This window comes from Neofelis nebulosa, chromosome 6 (assembly GCF_028018385.1).
Source record: "Neofelis nebulosa isolate mNeoNeb1 chromosome 6, mNeoNeb1.pri, whole genome shotgun sequence".
Lineage (NCBI taxonomy): Eukaryota > Metazoa > Chordata > Mammalia > Carnivora > Felidae > Neofelis > Neofelis nebulosa.
Window position 1 is genome coordinate 141,575,359 of NC_080787.1, and position 22,253 is coordinate 141,597,611.

General features: G+C 40.4%; 1 protein-coding gene across 3 annotated transcripts in view; it reads right to left on the reverse strand.

The window, feature by feature from the left end:
• The window catches only part of RGS17 (regulator of G protein signaling 17), a 98,348-nt gene extending 79,946 nt beyond the window's left edge, over positions 1-18,402 (reverse strand). Inside the window, exon 1 of one of the 3 annotated variants that reach the window (XM_058735715.1) lies at positions 18,248-18,401. The gene's annotated coding sequence lies outside the window, so the exon portion shown is untranslated. Of the gene's footprint in view, positions 1-18,139; positions 18,228-18,247 lie in introns of those variants that run through there. The other 2 variants (XM_058735716.1, XM_058735718.1) reach the window with 2 other exon arrangements.
• Positions 18,403-22,253: the final 3,851 nt, after the last annotated feature.

Genomic DNA, 22,253 nt, shown 5'->3' on the forward strand with positions numbered 1-22,253 from the left:
GAGAGAATTTTCTATTGTGGGAGACATCCGGGTCCACAGTGGATGAGCAATCCTAGATGATTAACGGTACCCACCAGAAACACCGTGATGATACCGATGGCGATCCTACATGAACGTGACAATTCTTTGTTGTGTTAGGATTCTTGAGCTCACTAAGCCCCTATGTAGCTCTAGTTAGAACTTGGCTCTCCTGAATCCCATCTAAAGATTAAATGGACATTGTAGCAATTTATGGTTCAGAGTCACGGGTGCCATGTTTTCCTCCCAACACCTGATATTATAATTATATTTGAAGTGTCAATAACAAGTTTAACACTTTATTTAAATTGATTTCATTTCTCCATGAAGCCTTTAATTGTTCTTTGAAGTGAAACTAAATAAATTCTATAATGAATTTTTCGTCCTATTTGCATAAGCCAAATTACAAGTACAAAATAAGCTTCCTAAAGTCTATATTTTCTATCATCAGGCACTAGGATAATCAAATTTTCATCCCATCCAGACAACACATAACTTTAAAAAAATATTTTTAAAGTCTCAGCTGTAAAAATATCACTTGCTTTGTTTAGCCTTAAATTATCACAAGTGGAATATTCATAATGTCTCCACAAGTCCATCATTGAAATACAAATAAAATAGCAATCAGAGCATTAGCTACACTTACTTATTCTTCCAGGAACACATTCAGACTTCTTTCCTTCATTTCCCCCTGACAACAATCAAATCCCTAACAGCTCTTGATAATTCATCATTTCTTGCTTCAGTGCCATCCTTGAAAACAAAGCCATCCTGTGATTCTGTACATGTCATTATGAACCGAGACAAATCACAGGCACTCAGATTGCTCCAGACCATTTCTTCTAGGAAATACTGCTTCTCCTATAACATAACTGGAAACTTTGAGTACATGTCAGTCATAGGATAACACCTATCCAGAGGGGAAAAAAAAAAAAAAAAAAAAAAAAAAGGACCACATCCTTCCTTAAAATGTTAAGCTGCCTCCGCCTTTTCTCTTTTACAGCTTTATTCATTTTCATTCATTTCACTCCCATCCTGGCTCTACACATTATACAGCTTCCATACATAATTTTTCCAAGAGCTTGACACAATAAAACTGCATTCCTATCTTATTGCCTAAATATGATTTCGGGAACGTATTCCTTTTGGCTTTCCACCTCTGTTAAATGTGATCCGAATTTTCTGACGTACCTCGGAATTCTTCTACTTCAGTTAATTAAGCTCTAAAGTCTCTGAAATGTACCTCAGAGCATAGAACATTGGGAAGCAAGTTTGGCAGACGAATGCAAGGACCAGCGAAGGGATGAAGACAAAACTGGCAGCTCATTCCTGGGAAAATCCTGGAGGGAAGTCAGATTGACAGTCTACGAAAAATGAGCTCACTTCTCCCCCTTGTGCCAGAACTTTGGATGCTATCAGTTCTATCATATACTACCTTGGATGAGAGAAGCCAAGAGAACGCAATCTCCTTCCTCTGACCTCTCGTTCCAGTAGTTTCTGACCTGCGATGACGACGTTTGTAGTGGTACAATATACTGGTTTGAAATAAACTGATATCAAGTCATGTGAATTTTCAAAAGAATTCAGGTCTAGAAAATTCACATTATATTCCAATCTTTGGTATACCCCCATTTAGCCTCAAGCATTTGCACAGAATAGAGGAGTTAAGAACATATATGTAGAGAATATATACATATATAAGGAATATATACATGTAAAGAAAATACATATATATTTCTTGATAGCCCTGCTTTATAAAGGATCCCAAGTGCTTTTACAAATGATTCCCTCTGAGTCTATTAAAAAAAATCAAAGATCAAGCATATATGGCTCATGGAGGCAGGCAGTTTTTTGTATGCTTTGTTCTCTAACAAATCTGAATCTCCCAGAACAGTACCTGGAACATAGTATGTGCTCAGTAAGTATTTGTTAAAAGAGAAACTTTACTGGGTGGCACCATGCACAAAATTTGTTTCTCAATCATTCACGATATATTTTTACTTACAACCTTTTCCCCAAATCACTTATTCTTCATTCTCAGATTATTCCTATAAAAGCCAAATGCAGGGGTGCCTGGGTGGCTCCATTGGTTGAGTATCTGGCTCTTGATCAGCTCAGGTGATGATCTCAGGGTCCTGAGACCAAGCCCTGTGTAAGATTCTCCCTCTCTCCCTCTGCCCCTCCCCCATGCACCCACACACTCTCTCTCTTTAAAATTAAAACAAATTATAAAAAAAAAAAAAAAAGCCAAATGCAGTGCAGTGTTACAAACAACAATATATTTCAGATTATGAATATAGCTGCTGCTTTGTAGTTTGAAAGGTTTGCAGTTAAACAATGATTTCTTCCTTTCATTTTTATTACCTGAGTTTCAATTTCCTGTTTATTCCCTACTTTTGAATGACAGTTCACTGTTCTGCCTTCAAATAAAAGAATGCACATATATGAAAACCCACCTTATTTCATTTTGCATTCAAAAGACTAGCTTTCCCAATGAGGTTTTGAGGTGATTATTTTTTTTTAACACTAATTTCATTTTTTAAACTTGCATTCTTACTCAGTTGAAACTATGAGAATTTACTTTTGCTCATTACCCAAAGGCAATACTTACTAGATTGGACATCCCCATGTGGAATGATTTAACAAATAATAATAATTAGGAAAGTCTCTGTTTACTTGCTTGTTTTAACAACCAAACATTTCATTAATTGACTAAGTAATACACAATATTACGATTAAAACTCCTCATTCAGCATAGAAGGAAAACTAGATGGAGAATTTTTTATTCTAGGCTGTAAATATTTTTTTTTTTTTGTCATTTTGGATGCCTCCAGTAAAGCCATTAGAGAAAACTCAATTTGTAAGCGTTGTCCCACAACATCTTTCTTCTGGCTACGAGTTAAAATATTAGTGATGAGGAGACAGGAAAAAGAACCCATTAATTCTGTAGACTCAGGTGGTTTCAAGGTGACTTTTGAGCTTATGATGCTCCACGGTTCTAAAATCCCTTGCCTGCCCACAACCTTGGGGAAATTCCACTATACCTTCGAACTGCTAACTTTACCTTGGATTCTGGAGGCAAAGCTCAAAATAGGGCTAAATAATCAAAATTTCTTCCAACCGCCATGGTTGATCTTGAATGAATAAATATTTGTTTTTATTTTGATATAGAAATATTTTAAATTTCTCAAGAACGAATGAAATTAGTGCTCCAGAAAAGTCTATGGCCTTTTCCCTCAAACTTCTCCATTGATGGGGCACCTGGGTGGCTCAGTCAGTTAAGCATCCGACTTCGGCTCAGGTCACGATCTTGCAGTCCGTGAGTTTGAGCCTCGCGTCGGGCTCTGTGCTGACAGCTCAGAGCCTGGAGCCTGTTTCCGATTCTGTGTCTCCCTCTCTCTCTGCCCCTCCCCCATTCATGCTCTGTCTCTCTCTGTCTCAAAAATAAATAAATGTTTTAAAAAAAAAACTTCTCCATTGATAATTTTGCTTCTCACTGCCAACAAATGTAGTCCTCTCCATAGCGAAAATCAATGTTGGCTCTGCTTCCCACCTGAGGCTGCTCCCCTCCCCCACTTAGTCCTCTCTACAGTTCTCTCAAACAACTAGTTCTTATTGGAAGCACTCTCTGCTCCCCTCCTATGCTGGTTCCAGTCTCCCAAGAGTTGCTTCCAATTTCCTCCCCAATACTAAGGGTCTTCTCTCACTGGGCACCTCTACTTTTCTATTTGTGTGTCAGTGACTTGATTTACGCTTTAGGCAATTTTGATGCATTCTTTTCTGCCACACACACCATGCATTCCTTACACACGTGCACACACACACATTTAACATGATAGCTGTCAGGAGGGATCATGGAAGGAATTGTACCTAATAGCTAATTACTCTTTGAAAGACTCCTGCTACACTATTTATGCTAACATAGCATAAGACACTTTTGGAAGACACTCTTCATAATGTAAATGGGTAACAGTAAATAATCTTATCCAAAGAGAGAGAAAAGGGAATTAGCCACAACTCTGTGTTCTTCCCTCTTAGGCTCCACCTCTTAGAAACCTGATCAATGAATTTCCCCATCCACAAAACATTCATCCCTTCAACATGCTCAGCACCTTTTCTGTTACTGGCATTGTTCAGGGTACTAGTTTAGATTCTGCCATATGGGACGAAGGAGACTGATAATTTATGAGAGCAGTAACATCAGGCAGAGTCCAGAAGAGGTCTCTTTGGAGAGGTGACCTGTGAACTGAAACCTAAATGACGGGAAGGATCAGGGGAGAGTTTTTCAGGCAGAGGGAATGGCAAATGCTAAGGACGTGAGGTTGTAAGGCGCTTGGTGCCCTCTTTGCCCTCACGTCCCCGGAACTACTCTGCTTCCCCTCATCTAGGATGTCCTCCTCTCGAATGCTGTCCTAAATGCTGTTTTCAGACCCAGGAGTATTTAGATGCCCAACTAGTCTTTCACAGACTTAATGCTATCTATGTGACCCTCAAGGGTTTAAAAGAGAAACAGCAATTCAAAGCAAGCCTGCATCATCTTTGACCTCATAGTGAAACATCAGAAACACTGATGACCTCATAGTGAAGTGTGTCACTTTTCCTTATCTAAGAATGTACTCTTCATACAATATACTCTTCGTTGTGGAATATATACCCTTCATAGGATTTAATGCCAGGAAATAAAACTTCTTCCGAATAATGGTTTCCTTTCATTAAGCAATGAGTTATAGGTAAACTGTCCTTCAACCCTTTCGTTTTGGCTGCTGGAATCTCAGAGGTAAAACCTAGTGTCCCTGTTACAATAACAGCCCTGTCCGTGTTTTGTGGCATGTTCACCCCCTCCCCCATTTATTTCTCTTTGTGGCTTATCTTTATTTTGTTTCATTTTCGTTCCCCTTTGTGAAAGTGCTTTTATTTAAGCTGCCTCTGACCTTTTGGAAATAGATGATGTATAAGTTATTAATCACCAGTGCCTTCTGGACACTCACAAGCAACTTCCTCATTGCAAAATCTCACGTGTTGCCTTGGTCCTAGTCTTACTGTCTCTGCCACAAGACATAACCCAGTTGCTCGTCCCTTATGAACCTGTCTCCCTTTTCCAATCTCTTTTGGGAAGATTACTATAAATATGAAGAAAGTTGGTTAAAAGCAACTCTACTTCCTTGGTTTCCTGGGAGACTACAGAGTCTTCATTTTCCTTTTAACACATTTTTTTTTATTCTGACCATCTTACGTATGAATGTGTTTGTGTGCATGTGTGCATGTGTATGTATGTTCATGTGTGTGTACATGTGTATGTGTGTGTACATGTGTGTGCACTTCAGTTTCCTCCTTTTCCCTCCTGCCCACTCAATGCAGATATACTTCAGGATTCTCTTCCAGGCTTTCTTCACTCCTGTCTACACTTTTTTTCTTGGCAATCACCTACCACTGCTGCTTCTAAGTAAAAGATTTTCAAATTGTACTTCTAGCCTCAGCCTCTCTCCTGAGTTCACATTCCAAACTCCCTGGAACCACTTGAACATCGGAGTCAGAATGAGGCCCTGTAGTTCTTTTACCCTCCCAACCCTTAAATCTCCTCCATAACATCTAGGCCAAGTGCGCCACCGTTGGCAAGATTTTCCCTCTTTGCAAATGCTTCCACCAAGCATTTGACAGCAACCTTATCGCCTTTCAAAGCAGCCCATCTAACTAAGCCGGTTTTGACCATTAAAAAGTTGTTTCCAAGGGACGCCTGGGCGGCTTGGTCAGTTGAGCATCTGACTCTTGGTTTCAGCTCAGGTCATGATCTGACAGTTCCTGAGTTCAAGCCCTGCTCTGGGCTCCACACTGACGGTGCAGAGCCTGCTTGGATTCTCTCTCCCTCTCTCTCTGCCCCTCTCCTGCTCTCTCTCTGTCTCTCTCAAAATAAATAAACATAAAAAAATTTTTTTTATTGTTTCCAGTAGGATGGAAAAATCTATTTCTGTGACATGTGCCTGCCGGTTCTAATACTATTCTTTATTTTAAATTTACTCATTTTGAGGGAGAGAGAGCGAGAGTACGCACAAGAGGGGGAGGAACAGAAAGAGACAGGGAGAGAGCAAATCCCAAGCAGGCTCTGCACTGAGAGCCCAATGAGAGGCTCAAACTCATGAACTGTGAGATCATGACCTGAGCTGAAACTCAGCTGAAACTTCTGCTGAGTCAGAAGCTCAGCAGACCGAGCCATCCAGGTGCCCCTCTGATGCCATTCTTAAAAGTGTAACATTAAGAGCTAAGATGGACTGAATACCAAACATGTGCCAGGGCCACTGCACATATTATCTCTTTACAACTCTGCCCTGTGGCTTTATTATTCACATATATCACTGGGGCAATTTTTAATTAATCTAATTATTCACATGAGTCTCCTCCAAATGGTGACATACACATATTCTCTAGGGGAGCTACTCTATTTCAGGTTCAGAAAGTAAAAGTGCCTCCAATCACTTTCTTTAAGTTTATTCATTTATTTTGAGGGAGAGAGAGAGAGAGAGGAGAGAGAATTCCAAGCAGGCTCCACAATGCAGAGCCCGACATAGGGCTTGAACTCATGAGCCGTGAGGTTGTGGCCTGAGCCAAAGTGGGATGCTTAACTGACTAAGCCACCCAGGCTTTTTAAGTGTATTTATTTTTATACACTTTTTAAGTGTATTTATTTATTATAAATAAATTATTTACTTATTTATTTTGAGAGAGAGAGAAAGAGAGAGAGAGGGAGAGAAAGAGAAAGAATGAGCAGGGAGGGGCAGAGAGAGAGAATCCCAAGCAACCTCCATACTCTGCGCTGAGCCCAATGTAGGGTCTGATCTCATGACCCTGAGATCAAGACCCGAGCTGAAACCAAGAGGCAGATGCTTAACCAACCGAGCTACCCAGGTGCCCCTCCTCCAATCACTTCTCACATGAACAACAGATTTTGTTAATTTTACCATCGGTATTGCAAACCTTTAACCATGGTGTCCAGAGGAAAGAGATTCAAAATAACATTCCAGTTGTGGTTTGAATATGCAGAACAGAACTGTCACCAGCTTCATTCTAGATACTATGGGCCTGTGCTGACCTAGCCTAAGAGGGGACCTGCCTACAGAATCAACCAGGCTTTTAACCAACGGCCTACTCAGCAGCTCCTAGAATTCTGATGGGTACAACAAACTATTTCTTAATTGTACCTGTACTACCCAGACACATAGGCTCAAATCCTTCACGTTGGCCTTGAGGTTCCTTTTACATCTTCTAAATATCATTGGTGACCAAGTCATGAAGGCTCGGAGTTGAACATGTTCTCACAATGTCATCGTCCTGCTGCCTCAGGCTGGGCCTTTCTCTGTTTCCCAGTCTAGGTTCAGCTTTTCTCACCTGGATAGCTGCTTCCCTCCAGCTCCCCGCTGTGTAGACCTGATGAAGACAGCTCTTACCCTGCACTCCTCCCCACACTGATGTCAATGCCCACCGGTGTCTGTCTCCTTTCTGGCCTTATCATCCTATGATTTCCGGCATGTACTATATACTTCTGGGAAACTGTGCCACGAAGTATTTTTCAAGTTCTGCACCTTTATTTACATTGTCTTTGAGCCTGGAAGGCCTTTGTTTGCTTGTTAGGATTCTATCTTTCAGTAACTTGAGAAAATGTCACAACCTCTATGAAACTTGTGCCAGATCCTGGGTCTGTCCATCAAAAGTTAGTCTAAAGTTCCTGAGTTCTCATGCACTTTGTGTCTCTCCTAGAATAGAAGAGGAATAGCAATATGCATACATATTTCTTTTTTCAACTGCTCTTTAAGCTCCTTACATCTTAGCTATGGCTTATTTCATTTTACTATTCCCAGATACAGAATAGGGCTCTAATTTAGTTGCAGTAATTACAAATGAGGAGGCAGGAAACAACAACAACAAAAACTGAAACTAATGACTAGCTGAACCTGAAGAAAACTTGGCAATCTAATGCAAACACTTGGAAAATCAGACTCACACCCGTCATATTTACAGATGCCCCAAAAGAGCAGTCTCCATTATTCCCGCCTGCCTCTGATTACATTTTTTTCAAATTGTGGGCTCTACCCTCAAGCACAGCAACTCTTTCCTCTTCCCTGAGATTTAACCAGGCTAGAATTCCCAGGGCTGGTGGTCAGAGGCCAGCACACTAAGTGTCAAAGTTGATTTTGTCTGTAACCAGCAGCATCACTGATCACCTTTGGTGATCCTACTAAACCGTAAAAAAATCTACATTCCCTTAAAAATAATTGCAATGATAATGAGCAGAGAATCTTCTCCAAGCACACTTGCCACTCCCTTCAAAATCTTAATAAATAGTTTGGTCATGAAGTCATTACATTGCCCTACTGCTCAATAAAACAAAGCTGAACATGTGTATTTATTTTTTTTTTTTTAAATTTTTTTTTTCAACATTTTTTATTTTTGGGACAGAGAGAGACAGAGCATGAACAGGGGAGGGGCAGAGAGAGAGGGAGACACAGAATCGGAAACAGGCTCCAGGCTCCGAGCCATCAGCCCAGAGCCTGACGCGGGGCTCGAACTCACGGACCGCGAGATCGTGACCTGGCTGAAGTCGGACGCTTAACCGACTGCGCCACCCAGGCGCCCCTGAACATGTGTATTTATTCATTGCTGGTATTTTCAATCAAAATGCAAAGGTCTCTTTATATCATAAAAATAAAACTGATTTTATATAAGATGGACTTAGGAGTAGTTATATTTAAAAAGAAAAATCTGGAGATTTTTTTTTTTTTTATAAATGTGAGTGAATTTTGGTATTACCTAGAAGAATTTTTAACTATTCAACATAACCTCTTATCAGGTCAAGAAAAGTGCTTCACATTTTTTCCTTCCTGGAATTAACATTTATTTAATGAAATTCTACATCATAAAACACCACTTGCATTACTCAGATGTTCAGTCAATGAAATTACTGAATTAATGAAAAAAAATTACCTTCTTAAGATCAGGTCACATGAATTCACAAAATTGGAGGTGGTTACATAATATAGCGGAATTACATAATAATGTATTGAATGGTATTATACTTTAGGATATAATGAGTTTTTAGCTAATAGTCTTGTTTGCTGAGCCCAGTCTTCCTTTTACCTTTTTCCTTCTTATCTCATTGGTTCTTCCCTTGGTATTCTACAGTGTGTATATTTTCTTCCTAAATGCCTGGCTATGATTACAAAGGCATCAGGTCCATTGTTTTCTCATATCAACCCACAGACAAAAAGAGGAAACACACACATACAGTCAGACACTGACACAGAAAGTTACCTCTTCAAAATATTAAACTGTGAAGACAATACCAGTGTGTAAGGATTCTCTACCTCTTGGTTATTGACATTAAAAAACGATACATAAGTATACCTTCAACTAAATCCAGCATTTATACAACTATAGTTGGGTCATTAGGCATTGGATTTACTAAAGATAATTTAGTCTAAAATATTTCTTCAACAGCAAAAACTCAGATTACTGGGCATGAGCAGGTTAAAACATGGGCTCTAGTGGCTTGAATCAAAATTGCCAATATTATTTACTCATAAACTAACAGAGATATGAAAATCAGGCCAGTTTATTCCTGACTACCAGGAGAGAATAAAACAGCAGGGTGGCTTTGTTTTATTTTATTTTCCTGACAGATTTAATATTTGAGTGCTTGCTCGGTCTTAAGTTTCAGGCAAAAATTAGGTAACTATCCTAAAATTATATAAAATAACGTATACACCTATTTTCTATAAAATGTTAGGTGTACAAAAAGAATGGCTACTCCTTTCTCTTCAATTTATCTATTTAGAAATACTACTTATATTACCAATCATACCAGTTATAATAAAAAGAGAGAAAAAGGGAAGCCAAACGTCACGTTTCACCCACACAGTAGGTAGAGAAAAAAATAATACTGCAATTCACACTGGAATATCTAATACTCTAATTTACATCAGAGTATTTAATACTCCAATTTACATCAGAGTATTTAATACTCCAATTTACATCAGAGTATTTAATACTCCAATTCAAAATATAGCATTTAGTTGGGGATAAGTTTGTGAGTTATATAGGTCACTGTATTGCTTTATACCATGTCTCTGTCTTAATACCCTCATAAACAGCACTGGATTTTCCTTTGCTTTTAGGTAAGTCTTGATCATCTCAACTCATAGGGCACAGGAAAATTGTGTATGGTGTGGTAGTGCTGAGTAGAAATAAATTGAGAGAGAAATAAGTTCAAATCTCAAATTATCACATATAGTTACTTATTAGCAGCCCAGATGAAGGTTTAGTGACAAGCAAGTTACATTCAGTGGCTGAAATGAGGGTTTAGCTTACCTTCAAGTTAATTCATCATAATGTTAATGTCTTTCATTACTGTGCATAGGCAAGTTAACTGTCTTTTCATCTTTTTCTAGGGAGGATTTGAAGTCTCTACCTCGATCTTATAAATGATATCAGATCTTCCTAGATCAGGATACATCTAGTTGCTAGATGAAGAGATTACCCTAATAATTTCAATAAGTAGGTGTTGAAGATGGTTTTCTTTCTCCAAAATCAAATGTAACTTTTTTTTTTAATCTGAAAAGAGTGTTCTGGATTTCATTTCAATTAACTATGTTATAAAAATATTATCAAAGAAGGAATGTCAATAGTATCAGGAGAAATTTTATGATATTTTATTGCACAGGAAATATGGATCTATGGTATCACTCTCTCTGATTCCCTTTTCTCACCCTTCCCCCAACATTTTAATATACCTTAATTTATATTTTGATGATCATCCAGGGTAATTTTTAAGTGAGGAGGGGAAAAGGCACAGTATAGATGCGTATAGACATTTTTTTATGTTAATGAGGGAGAAATGGGAGTTGGGGTGGATTCACAAAGAGTATTAAGCTTCCAGTCTTTTGTTGTTTGGATTGTGGAGGTGGTGGTTACATCATCCACCAGCCAGAACCACTTCCTGCTTTCCCTTCCCCTTATCTGAGTCTGCTTTCATTAGGGGTAGAGAAATCTTCACTTTGAGGTCAATTAGCCTAAAACTGCTAAATCCTAAGGAGATCCTTACTCATTACTTCCACCTTGTATTTAGTTGTGCCTTTTAAACACAATGGTCAGTGCTCACTAGATAGAAGCAAAACAGTAAGCTGAAGAATTTTATATATAAAGTCCTTATAGAAAGGGGCCACATTTAATTAATTTCTGCATCCAAAAATCTTATCACAGAGTGTGGCATGTGGTAGGTACTCAACAATGTTTATGAATGAATACGGATGTTCATTTAACCGGTCGGTTAAACAAGCTGGTCAGGAAAGGATAACACAGCAAACACAGAGAATAACTTCAACGTTAATAAGGACCCAATTAGTTAAGACAAATACTGGCAAGAAATTAAAATCCCTTCAAGTACTCATCATCTACATGATGCTTCTTGGATTAGTTTAAATTATCTAACTCTAGTACAATGTCTAACACTTGCATAGTCATTGCCAACATTGGAAACGTTTTTACAGACATTATTTCACTTAATACTTCCACATTTTTGAGGTATATACTATCAGGTCTTCAATTTTATAGATGATGATACCAAGGCTCAACAAGGTTAAGGCTAAATCTCTGGTTATTTGAATCCCAAATCCGGGCTCATTCCAAAAAGAATTACCTTCTCTGCTTTAAACAAGTCTCTTTCTTTCAAGGGCAAGTTTCCACATGCTTTTTTACATCTTCTAAATTAAATCACACAGATTACCACTTTTCAGATAGCAGACTTTCAAATATTTGTTGATTTTCACTAACTGAAGCCTGAAAAAGTGGAAGACATGAGAGAAATGGGGTGGAGACATGGGTTGGTTTTCCTAGAACCAAAACTGACTCCTAAAATCTCCAGATCAGATAGCCTTCCATAATATACCAAAACCAAGCCCCAGCCTCTCACTGAGACTAGAAACAGAGACAGTGTTGTCAACTTTAACAGAAGGGTTTTCACTGGATTTAACTCACGATACCATTTGGAAGACCTGAGAAAATTGAAGAAATGAAATAAACACTTACCTGCTCATTTCATTTATGTCATAATTTCCCCTGGGTGGTGTCTGTTTTATTGTAATGTCATGGCTCTTGAATTCTAACCTTTGTATTTCAATAGACAATCAGCGGTACTATGAAAAGCCTGTGACCTAATACAAGGAAGTAAATATTTGCTTTGTGAACTACATTCATTGTCTGTAATAAAATTATATTTATTGACACAGATATTTTTTAAAAAATCTCAAACACAAAGTTTAAGAAATTCAGAGAGATTTTAGATGTTTATTACTCATGCTAGAATTTCAAGTATGAAACATTTATATAATTTCATGAAAAAACTTGCACATCTAGTAAAGAGTAGAGCAAGAATTCAAATCTAGTTTTATTTGAAACAAGATTTCCTGTTCCACCACAACTTACTGCTTTTCCTATTGGGGCCTCCCATTCTATAAATTCCAAGTTTGTTGATTCTTTTTTACTGAGGTTTTACTATATTTGATGAAGGGGCACCAGCAGTAACATAAAAGTTTACCCTTTTTAGGTAGTTTCATATCTAAGGGACTTCACAGATTTTTCAAGCTAACTACTCAGGTTTTTGAAACCAAATTGGTCAAAAGTCATAGGATTTAAAAAGTCAAAACCGGGAGCTCAGTAGAGCACTGAATCTTGTGAAACACTATATAGAACTCATTAAGAGACTAGATTAGCTTCTCACCTTTTAAATATTTAAATTTTACCTCCAGCTGAAAATTTGAGATAAGATTCCAATCTGATATGGTTGTATAATTCAACTTAATTGATTTCATTTTGATGAGAAACTTCAATTAATGCCCTGTATGACCTCCAGCTACTCTTATATTTCCCTTTAATTTCCTTTATCTCGGGAAAACTCAAAAGTTCTACAGCATTGGCAACTGACAAAAACAATCCATGAAAATCCAGGAACTTATCATGTAGTAAGGTGTGTGTATGTGTATGTGTGTGTGTCTGTGTGCGTGCGCGCGTGCATAGCGCCCAAGCAGAAAAACAGCAGATCCTAACTATTAAGTGACTCTGGGCTTCTGAAAGGGACTGTACACTTTGGAAAGCCCAGGTTCAGTGGCAGGTGACCGTACGTTATGGACACCACAGCAGCCCGAATCCTGTGGCTGATCCATCTCCAGATTTTGGTGATGTCTCCTCCACTCAAGCTGAGTTGGAGTCTGGTTCAGCCACAACCATCTCAGTAGTCTTTGCCAAATGTCCTCTGGGTTACTAAGCACTTCCTTTTTTTGTGTGTTTCTGCCACATTTAAAAATTAACATTAGCACTCAAATGAATAAGAAAAATGTACCAGAATACCAAGAGAAAAAACGGGCAAAAGACTTGAACAAGCTATCCTTAAAGACCAAAAGAAAAAAATAATTTCTTTTTGACATGTTAAAAGAGTTATTAGCATTATTAGTAACAAAAGAAATAAAAGTTTGAAAAATATTTTCATTTATCAAGTTAGCAAAGATTTTTCAAAAGACGATAGTATGTTGGTAATAGTATGTTGTTGCTCTAAGCATCAAACCTAGACAAAAAAAAAAAAAAATGCTACACAGATATACAGACAAAATCCAGGCATAAGGATGTACTTCAGTTACAACAATAAAATATGGGAAATAACACAAAAATCTAAAAGTAAAACAATGACTAAATAAATTAAAACATCCATAAGTTGAATTATTTTGCAGTCACTAAATTGTATTAAAAATACCAGTGTTTTTTAAAAAAAAATACCATTTTTAATTTCCTGGGAAACACCAAAGTAATATTATTTTTTTTTAAAGTAAGTATGAAGTTCTACAATGTGATTCTACTTCTTTAAAAAATAGTACACATTATGCATAGTGGTAAACTACTGCATATTTTCAACAGCAATTCTTTAGGCATTGGGATAATTATAAGTTCTTACTACCTGCCAGGCATATGTTTAGCACCTTATATACAATGCAATAAATTAATGCTTGCAAAAATTTTAGGAGATGGGTTTTATCCCTGTTGTATATCTGAGGAAACCGAGACCCCGATCAGGTAAGCAACTTTACCACAATGACAAAGCTCTTCCGTGGAGAAACCAGAACATAAACTAAGGTCAGCTTGACCCAAAGTTCCTGCTCACCACGTCCATGTCTCTGCCCACAGGTAATTTTAATTTTCTGTTTCATATATTTTTATGTGTTCTAGGGGATCTAAAATAAGCATATAATGCTTTTATAATCTGAAAATAAATCCGTAGTTTAACTGCTGTATTAAAAAGATGCAGATTCACAAATGACGATTCTAAAAATTGCTTCCTCCCAAGATGTGGGGCTATGAACAGGATCTTTAGGAACTCAAACTAATGGGGTAATGAGCATGAGCACTCCTTTTATTTTTTTTATTTTTTTTTTAATTTTTTTTTTTTAATGTTTATTTATTTTTGAGACAGAGAGAGACAGAGCATGAACGGGGGAGGGGCAGAGAGAGAGGGAGACACAGAATCGGAAGCAGGCTCCAGGCTCTGAGCCATCAGCCCAGAGCCCGACGCGGGGCTCGAACTCACTGACCGCGAGATCGTGACCTGAGCTGAAGTCGGACGCTTAACCGACTGAGCCACCCAGGCGCCCCGAGCACTCCTTTTAATAAGTGTAATCCCAAAGACTTTTGTGAGCCATCTAAATTCTGCAAAATGTATTCATTTAAGAAATACTTGCTTAACACCTACCTTTTGCCAGGTATTGTGCTAGATGTTGGCACAATAGTAGGAGGACCAGTCTGAAGGACTTTCTTTGGATATCGGGAAAGTCTTTGGGGGATAAGTAGAGATGGGAAGAGATAGAGAAGGTGGCAAGACTGTCAATTTAACACTGGAAGTCCTGGCTACATACATCTAAGGTTTTTTTTTTTTTTTTAATCTTTCCCTAAAAACATATAGGATTCCTGAGGATCCAGGACACCCCCGTAAATGTCATAAAATGTGAAGGCTCTACAATGCATTCATACTTTTACTCTAATTATACTAGTCAGATAAGCTAAAATGTTTTATATGTATATATATATATATATATATATTTTTTAATGTTTATTTATTTTTGAAGAAGAGAGAGACAGAGTGTGAGTGGGGGAGGGGCAGAGACAGACACACACACACACACACACACACACACACACACACACACACAGAATCCGAAGCAGGCTCCAGGCTCCAGGCTCCAAGCTGTCAGCATAGAGCCCAACGCGGGGCTCGAACTCACAAACCTCGAGATCATGACCTGAGCCGAAGTCGGACGCTCAACCGACTGAGCCACCCAGGCGCCCCTGAACTAAAATGTTTTTAATATCACGTAGCACTATTCTCATCCACAGGCTATACACTAGTCCTCACATTTGCCCTTCTGGGTGGTACAGTATTTTCATTGCTAAGGAAGCAGAGTTGGACCATCAGAAGAAGGATTCTTAGCAGAAATGCAGTTGGATGGATTTCCATCCTCTTGGCTCCATACTTCTTTGTCCATGTCCACCTTCCATTTTTCAGGAAAAGCGAATGTCTTTCAGCAAATGGACTTCTAATGTGAAGGCCACTGTCTCTACAGTTGTAGATTAACAGGCAAATGTTTTCTGACTTTTTAATTTATGAGTCAATCAGATTTTTTATCGATATAGACTTAGGTTATTTACTTTTATGTGGCTGTTATAATAAGATCAAACGAGTAAGAATACATATATTATAATTAAATACATATATCTCCTTGTCTACAAAGTCCCAAGCCCTAGTGGTAGGAAATGTTAAGGAATGTCATTAAGCAAAAGTATAGGAAGTCCATAGGAATGACAATAATTTAGATTTTCAACACTGAGTTCAAATAAATTTAGACCCTATACGAAGATCCCTAAAAGCAAAGAGATACCTATTTGCGAAGGAAAACCTGGGATGCCTTAGAATTGAACACAGACAGCAAATTAAATCTCCTTGTTAATTCTCTTCCATGGGGATTAAACACCAAGGAATCATTGAGAAACCAGAGTAAAAAAGGTCTAAGTTGGTACAATAGATTCCTTATGTTGTTTGTATATTAGGTGGTTTTCTTAATCTTTCAGACTACAAATTTAGGAGGAAGGATAAGGGTCCACAGTTCTGAGATCAGCTGTCACTGCCATGGAGATTCATCCTATTTAATACATGATACCATCCAATCTTTTCATAATAATAAACACTTGTTTTATGATCTCCACAAATCGTAAACTACCCTTCCATGGTTTCTCTAACTACAGTTTTTCAAGATTACAAAAATACTGAGTAAATCTACTCTCCAGTGAGTGTACTAATTACTGTTTTAGTTCATGCTAACAGAAGAAATGGCTTAATAACAGTAACTTAACTGAAGGAGGTCGAACTGCTCATTCATTTAAACGGAGTACAAATCATCTTTGTGTTAGATATCAGTGCTATAATGTGTATTTCATGGATACCTGCTATTATTACTTAGAGACTTTAGCAACACAATTTAAAGTGTTTCCGTTTCCAAAATTATTTAATACCCATAATGCGACCAGGAGGAAAACATTATTTTCCACTACAACAGTAAAAACTGTTTCTCTTTTCTCCAATTAAATGATTTCGGAAGGATGCATTACCCGGAAAACCGGTATGTATGAACGCCGGAAATGCAGATGATATCTAGTCTCAGAAATGTTTATTCTAAACGGGAACTAAACTATTAGATTTCTCTCTATTATTTATGATAGGCTTCCCATGATGGAAATAATCTCCCTGTAAAATAATCCAAAAGGAAATTGGAAAAAACAACAACAACAACTATGGGAAGGTTGCAAAGTTCCCTAGACAAACCTTTCCAGAGACTCTTTTAGAAGGAGGCATTTTTCGAAGGGTCAGGGAGGTTTAGGAAAACTCTGCCAAGGAGCCAGGGTCAGTCTCCCCGGAGCGACTAAGATTGTCCCAGGTGAGCAGCGTCCGGGACTCCGGATGGAGGCAGAGGACGCAGGGCGGGTCCCCGCACAGCGGGCATCTTTTCGGCCAGGCGACCCCCGCTCAGTCTCCAGGACCCCAGCGACTCCCAAGGCTGGCGCGGGCTGCCCGGGACGCACTGCCAAGAGCCTCCCGCTCCCGGGGAGCATCCCCCCTTCCTCGGCTTCCAAGGCCAGCTCTGTCCCTCCGCCATCCTCCAGTCCTCCGACATTTTTCACGGAGACCCGGAGGCAGGGAGGGAGAAGAGGAAACGGCCGAGTGTCTGCATCCAGTCTCTGCCGCAGCACCAGAAGAGGAGAGGAGGACGGAGGCTGGCGAGAAGATAGCTATTAAACTGTGATTCCATCTCCAAAAAAAAGAATCACCATCACCCCCAGCAGGGGAGTCTCGGATACACCCACCCGGACACAGGCGAAGGGGTTGGTGGGCGTTCCTCCTCCTGGTCCCCTCGGTGCCTGTGAAATCTACCCTAAACCGTGCACACAAGAACTCCCTTTCCTACGACTAACGGGAGGGGAGGAACAAAAGAGACCCCCACGCCCTACACACACACACACACACACACACACACACACCACTCAGATATCTGACCGACGCTCAAGGTATGCATTTTTGCAATCCCTTAGGCTTACACCTTCCCCACCTGGTTAGTGCATTTACCCAAAGAAAGAAAGGAAAAAAAAAAAAAAAAAACCCACCCCGAGGTGATCGGTCGAACGGGCACTGTTAATTTCACATTCGGTTTTCTAACAAACGACCACAAAAATCCCGCAGGATCTCGCGCCCCCGCGGGGTCTCTGCCGCCCCCGGCCCTCTCTGCCGGCTTCCCGAAGGCGCCCAGCCCTCCGCTGCGGACCCGACCGAGGCTTCCCCGGGCGGGCCGGACGCTCGCCCAGCCCCTCCGCAGCAGCTGGAGGGCGGCGAGCGGACCGCGCGGTGGCAGCAACGCGGGATTCAACTTCCCAAACCTGCGGCGCGGCCCCCGCTCCCTCCCGCGGCGCCGCGGCCGGCGCCGAGACCCCCGCGCCCGCAGCCAGCCCCGCCGGGGCTCCGGCGGTTGCACTCGCCGCCCCCTCTTACCTTCACCTCCCCCAGCCACCACCTTTTAAAACATTCATCCCTCGGTGCAAAGCAGACATTTTGATGTCATTTACTTAGCACCGCTCGGTTTCAGAAGCAACATCTTACCCCGTCGCCTGGAGGTGTGGGCAGCGCACCGATGGGTCCGGGGGCGCAAGGCTGGGCTGCTCGGTCCTCTAGCGGAGCGGGTTTGCTGCCATCCGCCCAACTTCAGCACCCAGCGGGCGAGGAGAGAGGGAGAGAGGCGAGGATGGAGGGGAGAGGGGAAGGGGAGGAGGGAGGGTGGGCGGGGAGGGAGCGGGCGCCGCTCGGCAGCGCGCATGCGCCCCGCGGGCGGGCGCAGCCCCTCGCCCGGCTCGGCCCGAGGTGCCGCTTCTTCCCCCGGCGCGCGGCCGCGTGAGTCACGGCCCCGCCCCTCCCGGCGGCCCGGCCCCCGCGCGCTCGCCTCGGCGCCGCGCCCACGGTGCGGGGGTCTGCGCGGAGCTTCGCCGGAGCCTCGGGGACCTGGGAGCCTTCCTTGATTGGAGAGGCTCAGCCTCCTGGGCTCCCTCAACTTCACGTTCGCCCGCAGCCCGCGTTATTTTCTCGTGCGCTTTAGGAGACTGCTGGAAACCAGAAGCGTGTCTTTTAGGAGGGGAAAAAAGCGCTGCAACGGTGGGGTCCCAGGGGAAGCAGTCCCTGCGGGAGGGTTCAAGAAAGTGGGGGGTTAAGCAAGTTTTGCTCCCCAAAGGACTCGACTGTATGAAGAGTTCTTTGTTGACATCGGCACCCAGAAATCTGACCCTTTTGCCTTTAAGAATTATTTCAGATCTGGTCTGGGGCATGTATTCTGTCTCGGGCGTCTGGACCACTGGAGCCAGAGTTTTGAGTGAGAGAAGGCGATGACAAGGCAAGAGTCGTGAAGTACTAACAGAGGTGTTGATGCTAGGGGCTTGGAATATCCTTTGGGGACAGCTAGGTAGCTATCAGGTCTGATAATTGTTCCATTCGCTAGCGGAGCCCAGCTCGGTAGTGAAGAAGCTTTGGATGCTTAATGCATCATGAGCGCTAGATTGCATCTCTGATGATTAAATTGAAGTGTTTGTGAGGGTGAATTAGGCAAGCGGGTGTCTCTCTTGAGATGTGACATCTGTGGGAAGAGGAGTGAGTTCCTGGCTGGAATGATTAGGCTTTTTTCTTATACCTACTTAAAACTGATTACTTGTAAATATATATGATTTCCCATTGCTTGTGTTCTCCTACATTCAAACAGTGTTAGCGTTATTTCAAGCTCCCATACTGAACACCCTCCTGGCCTCCTCCCTCCTCACCTCTACAGGAGTTAAATAGGTCTCAGGGTTTGCTCCCGGGCCTCCTTTCTCTAGCTACATCATAGCTTTGAGTGTTAGTGCTCTTCAAAGTGTATTCCCTCCACTGGGGTTGGTCTGCAAGTTGTTCCTTATTGGTCTGTAATGAGAGAGGAGTATAGAAATCCAGAGTTACATTTAGAAACTTTCACAATAATTTGACATTGCCTTGGCATCCAAGCATATTAGTCCGTTGTACCTTTGTGTCTGATTTTATCTGTAAAGTAATTCATTTTTGTTGGATTTTACAAAAGTATTGGTCCACGATGCAAAAGATAAATGCAAAGTTGTTTTCAAAACAAAAGTTGAAAAAAATAAAGTGTCATGGTTTGAGCAGCCCCAAATTCTATGTCCCTCCCGGATTTATATCTTCAGTCCTGATCTTGCGGAACTCTGTTATGTTCTTAACTACCTTTATGGCTCCATTTGAAGAATAATTATACTAGTTTATATTTATTGAACCATTACTGTGTGTTAAGTTCTGACCTAAATGTTTTACATACGCTTCTTATTTTCTCTACAAGGTAGATGCTATTATTATGTTTAACAGACATCTTAGAAGCAGAACTCCAGATATCGACCCCCTCCAAACCTTAGAAGCAGAACTCCAGATATCCACCCCCTCCAAACCTGTTCCTCTTCTAATTGTCCTACCTAGTTACTCTTGTCAAAAAATTAGAAGTTATCTTTGTTTTGTCTCTTTTACCCCACATCTAATTAATTAGCAAGTCACCTCGTCTCGACCTCCAAAATACATCCCGGATTCATCCACATCGCTCCCTCTCCTTTGCTACAACCGTGGTCCAAGCTTCTATCGTCTCTCACAGGAACTACCACAAAAGCCACCAATTAGTTCCTCCTCCACAGCCCAAAACAACACATTCTCTGAACAACAGACGAGTGATCTTTTAAAAACATAATCCCATCATGCCATGCTTCTGCTTAAAACTCTCCAACGAGTTTTCATTGCACTTTAAATACAATCTCTAACCCTTACCGCTGCCGAGAAGGCTTTATGTAATCTTGTCCCAGCCTAGTTCTCTCAGACCATGTTCCCATACACCACAGCTATGTGTGGCGTAGCCACATCAGCCTATTTCTTTTACTTTCTTGAATAAGTTTAGCTTATAGTACTTGCTGTTCTTTCTGCTGAAATCCTCTGCCCCCAAATCTTTAGAGTAGACTCCTTAATATCCTACAGGTCTCTGTTTAGGTATCACCTACTCAGGCTTTACCTAGCCACTCAATGTAATCTTCCCCAGGGTTCTTCTCTCTTGTATCTTCTTGCTTTATTTTCTTCCAAATACTTTTCATTATCTGAGTCAGCTTGCATATGTTGACTTGTTTATTATCTCCTTCTCCCCCCTCTAGAATAATGTACCTCAAGAGCTTTGCCTACACTTTTCACTCTTTTATCTCTAGTGGTCAGAACAAGACTTGGCACATTGTATATGCTCAGGATTTAGCGGATGAATTCATGATTGAATGAATAAATAACACGCTTAAAAAAAAGCATTCTTTATTTTTTTCTGATGCTTCTTTTTCTTGGATCCTCATTGCTGCGTATGAGAATCTGTTGTTTCCCCCGAGTGCACAGTCTACCTTGTTTCCTCTGCCTGCTCTATCAAAGATCACTCCTTGCAATGTCACACATGTAAACTAGATGCTAGAGGAGTGTTCCCAGAACCAACTTTATAACAAGCTCAACAACAAAAAGAGAGAGAGAGAGAGAGAGAGAGAGAGACAGAGAGAGAGAGAGAGATCTTTTCCTTCCATGAACTTCTCTAAAATGTAATAATGGCTGTTTGGGAAATTTTTTGCACCTGTGTCCAGCTGGCTATTCAGTCAGTAATTTACTTGCTGAAGTCAAATGTAACTTCTTGGTGACTTTCTTTCACAGTTGCAGTTTATTGTGCAATCCTTTACGCATTAGCCAGAATCTTCAATGACGGTGTTTTAGGAACTGGATGTGTTGCCTATGCTCTGAATGTTGAAGAGATGGGTGGAAGTGACCACAGGTTTAATGACCTTCACCTCACAGAGTTTCACCACTTTCGGTCTATGTGCATATCTGGGTCTTAGGAAATACCTGCAACACGAGTGCATCAAATAATGATTAGGAGAATAATTCAATTCAATAAACTTTATTAATGTCTGCTATATGCCTGGTATTATGTCTTCAAGTGTTTTTTTTTGCAAAAAATGTAAATGTTATATAAAATTATTATATATGAGTCAGAAATGGATTGCAGTTTATTTTAGCCATGGGGATGCCTTCTCTTTGTGCAGAATTTCAGAACTCCTTGAGCTTATCATTATCAAGCAGCTGTGTGGTAACTATGAAAAGCACTTTTTGATCATGATCATTTCCATACCATTATGAATGCATTTTTCAAGTAGAATCTGGATACAGCAGCAGATTTTGGTATAATGACTTCATAGTAAGGGAGACAGGAGATTTGCAAGTAAGATATTTGCAGACAGAAGATATTGGAAAAGGACAGAGCATCAGAATGTTTATAGTACATTTATTCATAATTAGGGGTATTTGTCATCATTAGGAGAGTTGAAATATACCTCAGTGAGTTTGGTAACCTTAGAAGGTTATTTCAGTAAGAAATTATGTAGCATATTTACATTTTATTCTCTCTTTTCCAACATGATCATTTATTTAACATCAACTGTTCTACCTTTGAAAAGCAGATGGAAAAGGAAGAAATTTGCTTGGATCTAGGAAACACTGACTGCTCCATCTAGGCAAACTTCTC